General features: G+C 35.0%; 1 long non-coding RNA gene and 1 other non-coding gene across 2 annotated transcripts; both read left to right on the forward strand.

Moving 5' to 3' along the window:
* Nucleotides 1-311: 311 nt before the first annotated feature.
* LOC122072319 lies at nucleotides 312-5947 on the forward strand. The gene is made up of 2 exons (XR_006138381.1): nucleotides 312-761; nucleotides 3032-5947. It is a non-coding gene; the product is annotated as an uncharacterized LOC122072319 (long non-coding RNA).
* An 8364-nt stretch (nucleotides 5948-14311) lies between these two features.
* Nucleotides 14312-14418, forward strand: LOC122072471. Its single transcript, XR_006138485.1, has one exon. It is a non-coding gene; the product is annotated as a small nucleolar RNA R71 (small nucleolar RNA).
* Nucleotides 14419-14660: the final 242 nt, after the last annotated feature.

Genomic DNA, 14660 nt, shown 5'->3' on the forward strand with positions numbered 1-14660 from the left:
CTTGCTATTGCTCCTCCTTAAATCTCTCTCTCTCTCCCCCTCTATATTTAAATCTCTCCATAATTATTTTTAAAAAATCTCACTCATCCTCCCACGTTTCTCCCTCCCCACTCTCCATAATTCCCTCTCTCTCTCTCTCTCTCTCCCCCTCTCCATATTTAGCTTTATAAATCTTTCCATAACTATTCACTCTTTCCCCACTCTCCATAATTATCTTTCACTCATCCTCTCACATATCTTCCCTTCCCCACTCTCTATACTTATCTCTCTCTCTCTCTCTCTCTCTCTAAACCTGGAGGAGAAAGGGGGAAGTAATAAGTTTTAAAAATGCTTCCACCTCTCCATTCTCTCCCTTAAATGTCTGTATCGTCCCTCAACCTTCCCTTCCCTGCCCTCTTCCTTAAAACGATGGACCTTTCCCCAGTGCCCCTCCCCATCCTTCTCTTTTCTCCCGTTCTTCTCAGACAAACGCTATCGATCTCTCCCAAAAATAAGCATGCACACTTCGTTTATTTCACCATCTTCATTTCACTTTAAAGAATGCTTTACGATGGCAGAAGATCCAGCCCTGAACCAGTGATTAACCCATCTCCTTATCCTCCTTCCCTGTTCCAATTCCCAATTCTACATGTTCTTTGTGATAGAATCCTCAAAATCTTTGTTTGCAGGAAGGCTACGCAACGATGGTGATGTTTAAGGTGTCCCTTGTTGAAACTTCCATCAATGGCCAAAAGACAGGAACCTCTTATTAAAGGAAGAAGGTAATCAAAATCTAACGCATTAACTCAATTTTATCTCCTCATATTTGTTTTGATTTGTTATTTGTAGACCCATTTCATTGCAATTGCTGCTATACCCTGGTTTGATTTGGTGTTTTTTGCTCCAATCATGGATCTTCTATCCTGTCTGATTTGAATTTGATTGATTCTGTTGGCCTTTCGATTTGTTATGTGCTAGGGAATTATTCTATATTTTGGAGAGAATTGTGTTGCCTATGAGGACGGCTTCCAAGTGAGTGTAGCCGTGTACAAGTGAGGGAGTAAGAAGAAACTAATTTTGGAGTTGGGGTTTCCTTTTTTTGCTTGTTCTATTGAATCACTGTAAATTTTCCTGCTTTGCATGGCCTTACATAATTGTTCAAGAACCTTAGGAACCCGATTGTTCTGGCATTTGATCTCTATGTTTTAGAACACTGCTGTGATTGAGATTTTTTCCATGGGAAAAGTTATTTGAGAGGTCTTGTGAATTCATAAGTAGACTTAGGAAAAATAAAAATTAGTAAATAATTTCAATGTGATTTAGGGTATGGCTTCAAAAGGAGATATGTTGTACGCAAGCGTCTGCAGTTTCCAATGGGTGCCTTTGATTACAATGATTAAGAAGATTAATGTGGTGTTAGACCAAGGGTTGGCCGAAAATGAGTTAGTAATAAGACTGAGAAAAGATATGGATGAATTTGGGTTGATAATGAACATGGCTTTACTGCTATCCCATCTTCTAGGCAATGCCTCAGAGTAAAGATGACTTCAAGAAGATTTGTTGCAGCTGATTGGCATGAAGAGAAAATCTTAATTTATTTTCTATGGATATAAAATCAAATATCCAACCAAAGATAACCGAATACTTTAATCCCTCTTTCAGTAGTTGTTTTGCTTTTAACCCTGATGTTTCTCTTAAACTTCATTACAGTGTATGATAATTTATATTTGGTGCTTTGTTGATGAGTATATTCTCTTAAATTAATATCCATTTTTTGGCTTTATTGGTGAGTATTTTTACTCTACTACCCATTCTTTGATAAAGTTATGAAATATATCTATTTCTATTCAACGATCTTGTTTCATTTTATTTCCCTCCCTCTTTTGCTGTACATTATTTATTTTTTCTTTTATAATTAATATACATGAATTTCTAGACAAAAAAAAAAGGTAGATACTAAAATCTCACTTAAATGACTATGGAAAGTGTAAAAGATTCTTTGGTTACCAAACATTTTCTTGCTCTTCATGGAGATGAGAAAAAAAATTCTCTTTTGGATTTTACCAGGCTAGATTTTTTGTGGATTTTAATTCTCTTTTGGATCAATCTTCTAAGATTTTGTAATTGTACTTTTGATTTTTTTTGTTGAACTACATTCATTTCCTCTCTAGACTAAATAGAAAAAAAATAATAAATATTAGCTAAAATTCAAGATGACTATTCAATTCAAATGGTGTTCAAGTTATGGATTTGCATTTTCAATTCTCATGTTGTTAATGAAGTCAATGAAATGATTTTTTCTTTATAAATGCATGCAACATGGGACATAATTTTCTGAGTGTTTAGGTTATGCCTGTTTTCTTGGTTTCTTTTAGATCGATTATAGGGGTTGACATTTAGGTGGAAAAAGTGTGCTTCTATTAGATTTTAAATTAGTAATGCTTCAGAATCAATTGAACTTCTCTCAAGCCTTTGCTTTTTAGCTCAAATTCTTGTTGGTGTAGTCCTCACTTCACTAGCTTCTATGTTCTTAATCTTTACATGGACGACCAAGCTTACCAATCAAGATGGAAATATTGTCTCCTTGGGAGTGAAGCTGATGGCAGAAGATATACTTGCATTTATGGAAGTTTGCAAATACACCTGCTAAAAATAGCAACCTCCTGGCATAGGATGTGATTAGCGCCAATCACTACTATCCTTGGCCTTATTAAGAGATTTCAAATCCTTGATTATATATGTATTGCATATAATTTTTTGTCACCTGACTACCTGAGTAGCATACTTTTTTATCGCATCATTAATTAGGTAAACAAGCATAGGATAGAAGAATTTTATCAACTTTGATGAGATATATGTTCCAAAAATATGGGTGTTTGAAAGGTATGATAGATATGAAAATTATTGATTGTACCAGCCATAAGCAATTGGTTATGTGTATTTGGGTTAGTTCGAGCTTGAATATTTTAATTTTCACTTGTTCTTTCATTAGTCTATAATTATTTAGCCATGAATGAATTTTAACAACTTTTGTTCACATGATTTTCTGCAGAAGAAGATAGCTACTGCCATCTCTCTTTTTGGCACTCACTAAGGTTTTTTCATTTTTTCCCCTTTTATTAGGTACACGAATATAATGTCTAATTATAGAGATAAAGGTAGAATAAAAGGAAGGAAAAGTTTGACAAATATATAACTAGATGTCTTTCGACTTAACATATTTATCTCATAGTTGAATGAGCACTTCTTATGAAATTACCAGCAAGCTCACGCATTATCTTAAGAATCTAATTCATACAAATCATGTAATTTTGCTTTATTTATTCGATTGACTAATATCATACGTTGCTATCTTTGCTATATAATAAAAGCACCTTCGTGCATTGCACGTTCTCTAGTAATAGGATTACCTATTTTATTTGATTGGAGACAAATTTGTGGGTTACCAATTTTATTTGATTGGAGAAAAATTGGTCAACTTTTTTGGGTAAGTAGGTGAGTGATTGGGAAAAGCATAAGGTCATGACTCATAGGATGGATTTGGGATAATTTTTTAAGCGTGGTGATTTGATTACCTGAACCCTCATCAATTTTATCTCTTGATTTACACCTCTAATTAGGAAAGTTTATAGATTGATTAATATTCTTTCTCCAAAATTTTAGGTAACCATTATCAATCATTATTTTTACTATTTTGAAAAAAAGAAGAGAAAAAAGTGAGAAGAAAAGAGAAAGATAAAAGAGATACTAGTTACAGCCTTCCTACAACTTGTTTCCATTGGAAAAGAAGTGGAAGAGTAAAAGGCCTCATAACCTAGGTTGCATCCAACATCGGTTTACCCTCCTAGGAAGAGCTTGAAGACCCTTATCTGAGGGGTGAATCTAGCTACTTTGTCAAACAGTGAGTAGAACCATCATACTCACTCTACATGTTTTGTTTTATCTCAAAGAAATGCTTAAGACTTTGCAGCCTTGTAGTTGACATATCGTATGTAATTTTTCTACTCTTTATCCCTTTTGTATTTTAATGAGAATATGTTTTTGGTGTATGCATGTATGTTAATCTTTTCTTTCAATACCTTGTGGATATATATATATATATATATTGCATGCTATATTATATATTAAGTTTTAGCGGTTGATTGGTATTCACCCTTGATCTATACTATGTTATTTTGAATTTGATTCTAAGGGGTTGTTGAGTGTTATTCTTGATGGATTCTATGTTATATAAATATTCCATGTCAGGTATTTTTTTAGTGAAAATTTTAGGGGCTGTTATTACTACTAATCAATCATTTTCATTCCATTCTAATTGATCCATGTTAGGTACTTTTTTAATGATGATTTTAGGGGCTGTTTGTACAACTAATTAATTATTATCATTCCATTTAAAATGATAAATGATAGGACTGTTTTAGTGATGATTTTAGGGGTTGTTAGCACTATGAATTAATCAAATCTATTTCTTTCTAAATATTTGTTAGCATTTCTTTTTGAATCAAACATATATCATATTGGTTTTGATGATTAAGGACTGTATAATGTTCCATTTAGTAAATTGTGCCCTATTCTAATTTATGATTTGTAGGGACTGTTTTGGTACTTTCTCTTAATTAAATCGATTCTATTTTGGTTCTATGATGATAAGGGCTGATTTGTTGTTCCTTGCCAATTAAATAGAAATTACCTGAATTTGATGGTTTTTAGGGTTAAACTTGGTTTCTCTATTTGATTAAATCTATGCTATCACAAACTAGTAATTTAGAGGCTGATTTAGCATTTCTTATTGTTTTGATTTATTCCATTATGCTTATATGAATTAGGGGTTACTTACATAATAATGTGCATTATTGGATGCATAAGGGTTGATTTCGTAATTTTTTATTACTATATGTGTTAGTATAATGCTTTTAAATACTCTAATACATGATGTGTGTGCATGGGCTGGTGTATTTTTTAAATTATGAATGAGAAATGAATTGCTTAGTTTTTAAAATTATGTGTTATTGCATGTGTAAAATGTACGCACATGGCTATTTGCTCCATTTAATGTGCATTCAAATGATAGAAATAATGAATGAGACTTATAACAATTGACACTTAGAATTTTGGGACTAAGGTGGGATGTAGGTTGTATGGACCATGGGTTCTAGTATTGGCCACAGAACGTGTGGGACATTCCATAGATTCAGCCCATAGAGCATGTGGTGCAAGTTACATTTCCTTCCCTTGAAGTCACCCCCTTTTGTTTATTGACCTACTTGGATGTCAAGATACACATTGTCCATAGAATGTGTGTGATGACGTATGTACAAGCTACAAAGTGTGTGAGACATCTAAGAAGATTATGTGTAATGTTCGGGTACTTGGATGTCAAGATATGCATTGACCATAGAACGTGTGGGATGATGTATGAACAATCCACAGAGCTTGTAAGGCATCTAAGAGAACTTGGCTTTTAATTTCGATTTGGGTGTCAAGATGTACAGTGGCCGCAGAGCGTGTGGGATGACATATGTACAAGCCATAGAGCGTGTGGGGCACTTGTGGAATAAAGTAAATGAACTAATTAAATGGACATGATTGAGAATAACTAGACCTTGTAAACTACCATAAATGCTTCATACTTGATTTTAAGATATTATTGCATGTGTTATTGTTCTATGCCAATGTTTTCAAACTTGTGGATATTGTATGCGGGTTTATTTGCTGAGTTTTTCCCCAGAAACTTATCCAAATCATTCCCCATATGGAGAGCACTTTGACATGCTAGTTGGTGGTGAGAACCAAGAGATTGATGGGGACGTGTAAAACATTTATTATTTCAGTTGATCTTAGATCATTTTATTTATCTTAGAGATTTAAATTATGGATGTAATAATTTTTCATAAAGGATTTAATTTGTTGTGGATGATATTATTAAATTTTGACTAATTGGAGAATTTTATGAATTTTTAAATATTAATTTGAAGAGGGTGGCTTCAGATCATGCTCCTATCCTAGTAGTGTCTGAAGCTTCCAAAAGACAAAAAAATTGTCCATTCTGGTTTCAGAGGTTTTAGACGGACCACGATGGCTTCATAAACTTAGTTTAGAGCTCTTGGGAGATTGACATTTCTGAATCACCAGTGGTTATAGTGGAGCAGAAATTAAAAATATTGAAGGGTTTCTTGCATTCCTGGGCAAAAGAAAATTTTCCAAATTTTAATTTGGAGTTGATGAAGGCAAAAAAATGTATGGAGGACGTCTAGGCTGAAATTGATAGGGATGGAATAAATGACTTGGTTTTTGCTAAAGAAGCTAATGCGAAGACTAGGTACCTGAAGGCCATAAAAAGTTATGAAAAATTATGGGTTGACTGTTTGAGATTTTAAAATGTAACCGCAAGCATACGGATCAGTGTAGCTACGGGTCGAACATAGGGAGAACATCCACTTTATTTTTTTTTGCTTCTTTTAATAATGTGAAAGTGAACTGATTAATGATTGTGATTTAATTCTAATTACCGTCCTAAAATATGTATTTAAAATAACGTCCTAACCATTTGTCATCTAAGAATTTAAATACGCAAGCCATGTAATTAAAATTAAATAAATAAATAGCTAAAAATAAATACCCCACGCAATTAAAAAGCAAAGATGGAAAAAAAATACTGAAATAAAAATAAAGTAAAAGAAAAGGGATAAAGCTGAAGAGAGACTCATAAGTAGGTTTCTCTACTTAGCCCGAAGGATGCATCATAATGTGGGCTTCCCTACTTGACCAGAGAGTTACTCTTATAAGGGTTACTCTACTTGGCTTTAGGGAAAGGGAGTCAATTAAAATAAAAATAATAAAATGATGGTTCTATGGCTAGGAGGGGCAAAGCCAACACATACACTAGCCATGAACCTTGGGGGAAAGGGATAGCAATAATGTAACGATTAAAATTAAAATCCTAAATTAAGAAAGAAAGGGTAGTCAGAAGAGGGAATGAGAGTGGGGAGAGAAGACTACTGAAGGAGCCTACTTACTTAAACTTCAACCCATGAATTGAAAACTTGATCGATTTGAGATACTACTAGTACTAAAAACTAGATATAGAATAAATCAAATCTGAAATTTCTCGTACTAGAGAAAACAAATCTGAAGAAAAAAAATTGAACTTGAAAGACATACTTCTTAGCTTATTCTTGTCACCTAGAACTAAGCCTAAAACTAGAACTTGAAAATTACAACTTCAATTGTTTAAACAATAAAAATAAAATGTTGAATAAAAATAAAAGTAATTGCATTAATTGAATAAAAAGAACTTACAAAAGTGTTTAAAACATAAACCTAGAACTAGAGCTAGAGAAAGAGATAAAGCAACTAAGAAAAAACCGTAGAAGAAGAATGAAGTGCCTCCTCCCCTTGTGTTACTTCTAGTATATAGAGAATGGGGGAGGGAAGCTAACGATTTTAGCTTCTAAAAAAAGATTTTTTTTATCTTGTTGATGAGGTGGAGAGAGAGAAGAAAGAAAACGTGTGGAGAGAGATCTCCCACAATTTTTCTTAAATTTTTTTTTCTTATTTTTTCTCCCTTTTATAATTTTTCTCTCTCTTCTTGCGCAAGAAACCCCCTTTGGCCGATTTTTTACTTGGATTTGGACAATATTATATTTTAATGTGAAATTCTATCCATGCCTTTGTCCTTTTTTTTTCTTCTTTCCTATTTTTTCTCTTTATTTTCTCTCTCTCTTCTTCAAACTTGCGTACAACCATCTTGGAGAGAGAAAATCTTCTAAAAAAAAAGAAACCTCCTTTAAGTGATGAGTATGAGAGAGAAAATCTTCTAAAAAAAACCTCAACAAAATAGCAGCTAAGAGGTTCGAACTTGAGACCTCTTAATAAGCAAGAGATTTTATACACCACAACTCACCAACTACGCTAGGTAGTTATTGTTACTAAAAATAGATCTTCAATTACTTAAGGATGTGGTCCATCGATCCTTGTTAGCATTTAGAATATTCATTATACCCTTGGGACAACTGCAGATGGGTTGGTTCTACATCTCGGTTAAGTTCTGATCTATTTTCTTTTTTTGGCCCGAAAAGAATAATCACTTGTACGGTTGACCAAACAAATCTGTACTTGTAATTGAACATGTCTATCTTGCTCAGAATTTCATCCTTTTCACAACCATGAAAAAAAATAGGACCTCTTTATGTGTAAAATTAGAGATATAGCGCCCGATAATCCTTAAGGCCTTGAAAATATAAAACCTGCAAAAAGAGAGTAAAACCCAAGGTAGCTCTAATCTAAATATGTAAAATGCATGTTTTACTACACTAGATTTCACACATAAATGTGCTCATCAGAATTCTCCCACATTTAGACTTTGCTAGTCCTTGAGCAAAACAAAAAACCTAATTCACTTTCGTAGGAATCACAGTTGCACTTAGCATGTGCAACAAACCTTTAAACCCCTAGGTTACCCCTAGTGGACGAATTGTGTCTCGTGGGTGTTTGTAGTGAATATACACTTAAAATTTAGAATAAGTAAATCCCAACCTTGGCAAAAGGTAAGGGCCATACCGATCCGGAGCAAAGATAATTCCTTTTATAAGGGACCCCCACACTTGAAATTTTATTACCCTTTATCAATTCCAGGCACTAGCATATTTTTTAATTTGGAACTCACTTTGTCTCTGCCAAAACATCCTTATCATAAGGCAAAACCACTTGTGAAGAAATAGGGAACCAATGACTAAGGCGTTGGAGTGTTTTTGACCAAACATGTTACCTAGCAGTAATGATATTTGCACATTTTTTTCCTTTTTTCGATTAATAAACTCTATTCTACTCCACTACCTTTGGCCAGAATGACATGGCGGAGCAAACACCAGACACCCAAGTTACTATGTAGCTTCACTTTTTGCATATGCCCACAAAGACAATGATGCTAGAGTTCTTTCAGAAGTTTCCTCCCTAGGAATTTAGATCAAGACACCAAGCTTCCTGAGGCGCAATACCCTGTCTAGTTCCAAGGGAATCAACTCTTATTCTTATTTATACCGCATTTCACACTTCATTTAAAATTATGCATTTGTCAACTCATGCAAAATTAAAAAGAATGTCTCAACTTCAAATCAAAAGTACAAGGAACCTACAGACTTACATTTGGTCTAACACCATAAGATAAGGGTCTCTTATTTTTCAAAAGAAAGTCCCATCTCAAGACACAAGCTTATTTCTTTCTTCTCAATAGGGTTTTTATACGTTCAAAATGGGTATCTTAATCAAAACTTTTATTTTCATATATCAAGCAACCGAATGGTATGATCATTAGCCAAAAGCCAAAGTAGGACTTCATCCTTAGTAAGCGTAAAAATAAAAAGAAAAACAAACAAAACAAAGTGGAAAAAACAAAAACTAGTTTCCCTCCCCCACACTTAAGTTATGCAATGTCCTCAATGCATGAAAAGAATTAAAAGCGAAGACAATGCAAGGAGGTCATACCTGATTAAACGTTAGTCATCAGTGTAAAGAAGTTCATGGAGATCCATGACCTCTTTACTACCAGTAGTAGGAAACTCGAGGAATGATTTCAAACGCTGACCATTAACCTTTGAAATTACCCATGTTCTTAGATTCAGAATCTCCACAGCCCCATGGAGATATACATTATGGACAATAAATGGTCCATCCCATCGGGATCTAAGCTTATCAGGGAAAAGATACAATCGAGAGTTGTACAATAAGACCTTATCACCAATTGTAAAAGATTTATGCAAAATGTGCTTATCATGGAAAGTTTTGGTCTTTTCCTTGTAAATCCTAGAACTTTCATAGGCATCATTTCTAAGTTCCTCCAACTCAGATAGTTGAAGCTTATGATGAATTCTCACATCAGACAAATCAAAGTTGAGCTTCTTGATTGCTTAAAAGGCCTTATACTCTAACTTAACTGGTAAAAAATAAGCTTTCACATACACCAAATGTAGGGAGACCGATCAAGGTTGGTCTTGAATGCAGTCCGATGGGCCCACAAGGCATCAATGAGCCTAAGGGACCAATCATTATGGTTGGGATTAATAGTTTTCTCTAAGATTTTTTTGATCTGCCTATTAGACACCTCCACTTGGCCACTAGTTTGGGGGTGATAAGGGGTAGATAACTTATGGGTGATCCCATACTTTTTCATTAAGGCCTTAAAAGGTCGATTATAAAAATGAGTACCCCTATCACTAATTATGGCACGTGGTGCACCAAAGCGAGAAAAAAAACCACCACTTTGTGGTCATTAGATTTACAAGGTATGGCCTCTATCTACTTAGAAATGCAATCAACAGCCAAAAGTATGTATAAATTCCTAAAGGAATTAGGGAATGGTCCCATGAAATCAACGCCCTATACATCAAAGATCTCAACTAACAAAATAGGGTTAAGGGGCATCATGTTCCTCTTATTGATACGACCAAAAGACTGGTAGGTGGGACAAGCCTTGTAAAAATCAAAAGCATCTCTAAAAAGAGTGGGCCAATAAAATTCGCATTGGAGAACCTTTGGGAATGTCTTCTTAGATCCAAAGTGTCCATCACATGCATAATTATGGCAAAAATAGATAATAGAATGTTAGTCATGATTAGGAACACATCGTCGGATAATCTGATCCAGATATATCTTAAACAAATGAGGTCATCTTAGAAAAAGTTCTCAACTTGAGAATGAAACCTATACTTATCTTGGGTGGACCAGTGATTTGGAGTCACAACTGAAACTAAGAAGTTGACAATGTCAGCAAACCATGGTTCACTGGACAATACAAATAACTATTCATCTGAAAAGTTCTCGTTGACTGGAGAATCAACAGTCAAGGAATTGGAAGCCAGGATAAATGGTCTGCAACAAGGTTTTCAACTCCTTTCTTATCCCTAATTTCTAAAGCAAACTCTTACAAAAGTAAAACCCACCTAATGAGACAGGCTTTGGCATCTTTCTTTTGAACCAGGTATCTGAGATCAGAATGATCAGTATACACCACCACATGTGAACCAACTAAGTAAGACAGAAACTTTTCTAATGCAAATACAACAGCTAAAAATTATTTTTCAATGGTTGTATAATTGAGTTGTGCATCATTTAAGGTCCTACTATCATAGTAAATGATAGTGGGCAACTTATTAATCCTTTGACCTAAAACTGCTCCTATGGTAAAATCCAAAGCATCACACATCAGTTCAAAAGGTTCAGTCCAAATAGGTGGTTGAACAATGGGTGCATTGGTCAACTCCTTCTTAAGTTATTTGAAGGATTTTAGGCACTCTTTAAAAAACTCAAAAGTTTGATCTTTGGCAAGTAATGAAGTAAGTGGTTGGGCTAACTAACTAAAGTTCTTAATAAACCTTATGTATAAGCCCGCATGCCCTAGAAAAGACCAGACATCCATAACAGATTGAGGAGGTGGTAAATTATCAATAAAATCCACTTTGGCTCTATCTACCTTAATTCTCTCCTTAGATATTACATGGCCTAAAACAATACCAGATTTAACCATAAAATGGTATTTCTCCCAATTCAAAACCAAATTCTTAGATATGCACCTTTTCGAAACTAGGGAAAGATGATAAAGACATTACGAATAGGAATTCCTATAAATTGAAAAGTCATCCATAAATACTTCTAAGAATTTTTCGACTATGTCAGAAAAGATGTTCATCATGCATCGTTGGAACGTAGCATGGGTATTATAAAGCCCAAAGGATATACACCTGTAAGCAAATGTTCTATATGGGCAGGTAAAAGTGGTCCTCTGTTGGTCCTCTAAAGCAATTGTGATCTGATTATAGCCAGAATATCTATCAAGAAAATAATAATATTTATATTCAGCTAACCTCTCTAACATCTAGTCAATGAATGGCAATAGGAAGTGGTCCTTCTAGGTTGCCACATTAAGTTTTCTGTAGTCTATGCACACTCTCCACCCTGATTGGACACGAGTTGGAATTAGTTCATTATTGGCATTGGGAACTACAGTCACCCCTGACTTCTTAGGCACTATAGGAACTGGGCATACCCATTGGCTGTCAAAAATAAGATAAATTATTCCATGATCCAAGCACTTTAGGATCTCTTTCTTAATGGCTTCCGTCATCATTGGGTTAGCTCTTCTTTGGGGTTCTGTGGATGGTTTGGAATCCTCCATAAGATGTATATGATGTTGCACAATAGAAGGGCTTATACCCTTGATATTAGCTATGGTCCAACCTAGGGCTTTCTTATTATCTTTTAACATTTTAAGTAACTCCTCTTCCTGGCTAGAAGTCAAATTTGAAAAAATTATTACAGGAAGAGTCTGGTCAGGTCCTAGGGAAGCATACCTTAAATTAGATGGCAACTCCTTAAGATCTAGCTTAGGGGGCTCAAGTATGGAAGGTTTGGGAATGGAATTCGAAAGGGGTCCTAAGGGCTCCATAGGTATGTGACGACTCAAGACTTTAGAAAAGAAATTTTCACTATCATCATCCAACTCATCCATACACTCTTGTAATTCTGAATCAAAATCAATATCAAAGTTGATAATTAAATCATCAGAAAAATCCAGAAAATCGTTAAGCACATTGATCTCTTCTTCTATATGTGGTTACTTGCCTATCCTAAACATGTTAAACTCAACATTTTGGTTGCCAAAAGATAGCCTTAGGAAATCATTCCGACAATTGATTGATGCATTACTGGTAGCCAAGAATGGTCTTCCTAGAATTATTGGGATCTTATCCTTAGTTGAGAAAGGCTTGGTATTTAACATAATGAAATCAATAGGGAAAATAAATTCTCCCACCTTTAGTAAGACATCCTCAACCATCCCTATAGGAATCTTAACAGACTTATCTACCAACTAAAGAGTAGTTCCAGTGGCTTTTAATTCTCCCAATCTTAGTTGCTTATACACATGGTAAGGTAAAAAATTCACACTTGCGCCAAGGTCAAGTAAGGCATGCTCAATGTAGGTGTTACCTATGACACAAGATATGGTACGGCTCCCTGGATCCTTATACTTGGTTGCTATAGGCTGAGTAATTATGGAACTAATATTACCTGCTAAGAGCGCTTTTTTGGGCACACTAGTGATACATCTGTGAGTACATAAATCTTTTCGTACCTTTGCATAGGCGGGGATCTGGGATGTGGCATCCAAAAGAGGGATGTTCACTTTTACCTTTTTGAAGACTTCTAAAATTTTATCCATGGAAGCAATCTTCTTTTGTTTACCAAGCGATTAGAAAATGGGATAGGAGGAATATAAGGATTGTTGGGGATTTGTCCTTTTTCAGAAGAAACATTTTTGGTTTCTTCAACCAAATCATCTTTAATTTCAAAAGAATCTTTAGGTTCATCAGACGAACCTGGAACAAGAGGCACACTTGTGTCCTCAACTGAAAGAGAGTTAACAGGAGTAATAGATGAGAAAGATTTAGGAATGCTCTGTTGGTACTCTCTACCACCCCTCGGGGCATAAACAACATTACATTGATTAGAGGGCCCTTATTGGGTCTGACCTTGTACTATATTCAGTGGTGCATTAGTTGGTGCTTGTGAACTAACAAGCTGATGATGCCTAAGGTTAGACTCTGGTTGACTAGGTAAAGTTCCATTCTCCCTCTCACACATAATTAAGATAACTTGGGTGAGTTCTCTAGTAAGATTTTGATGGCTTGTCATGAGGAGGGCCATATTTTTTTTCAAGTCACTTATTCTACTTGCCTCTTCAGGAAAACTAGCATGAGGTCCTACATTTGACCTAGGAAAAGTATTTTGAAAAAAAGATTGTTGTGCAAAGGGAGGCCTTTGGGGTCCAAGTTGACCTTGGTTATGAAAATTGGAAGGCCCTGCTTGGTTGCCCTGATTCCAAGAGAAATTTGGATGATTTCTCCATTCTAGATTGTAGGTGTTACTATATGGATTATTCTGGTATAAAGCATTAACACTATCATTAGAAGTGCCCCTAGAGGTGTTGGGGCATTCTTCTATGACATGTTCAGGGGACTGGCACCAAGCACAAATCTTAACCAAATTGACTGATGATGGCTCTCTAGGAATAATAGCCTCAATCCTCTTGATTAGACTATCCAAATGGGCTTCCTTGGCTACTATCCCATCCATAAAATATCTTTTTTCTCCTATGATTCTTTCACTCTCTTGGGTTAATTTCTACTCACGGGTTTTGTCAGCTAAGTCAAGTAAGAATTCCCATGCCTTTCCCTCATCTATAAAGGATGTGAATCCCTCAGGGCACATAGACTCTATCATTTATTTAGTTGGGTAATCGATATCCTCATAAATTATTTGACATAAATGTCATAAGCCTAGGCTATGGTGAGAGCATTCTTAGAGTAGATCCTTGAATCTTTCTATAAGTTTGGAAAAGGACTCACTAGGCTTTTGCCTAAACTGAAGGATATCACTTCTAAGCTTATTGGTCTTGTGAGTTGGGAAAAACTTCTTAAGAAAGACAACTGTGAACTGTTCCTATGAGATTATGAAATTTGTGGGTAACCCATACAACCATTTCTTAGCTTGGTCTTTTAATGCAAAACTGATAAACCAAAGCTTAACAGCATCATCAGAAAGCTGTTGGATCTTAATTAGAACACATGCCTCTTCAAATTCCCTTAAAAATAGGTATGCATCCTCAAAGGTCAACCCATGGAAGTGGG

This window comes from Macadamia integrifolia, chromosome 2 (genome assembly GCF_013358625.1).
Source record: "Macadamia integrifolia cultivar HAES 741 chromosome 2, SCU_Mint_v3, whole genome shotgun sequence".
Taxonomy (NCBI): domain Eukaryota; kingdom Viridiplantae; phylum Streptophyta; class Magnoliopsida; order Proteales; family Proteaceae; genus Macadamia; species Macadamia integrifolia.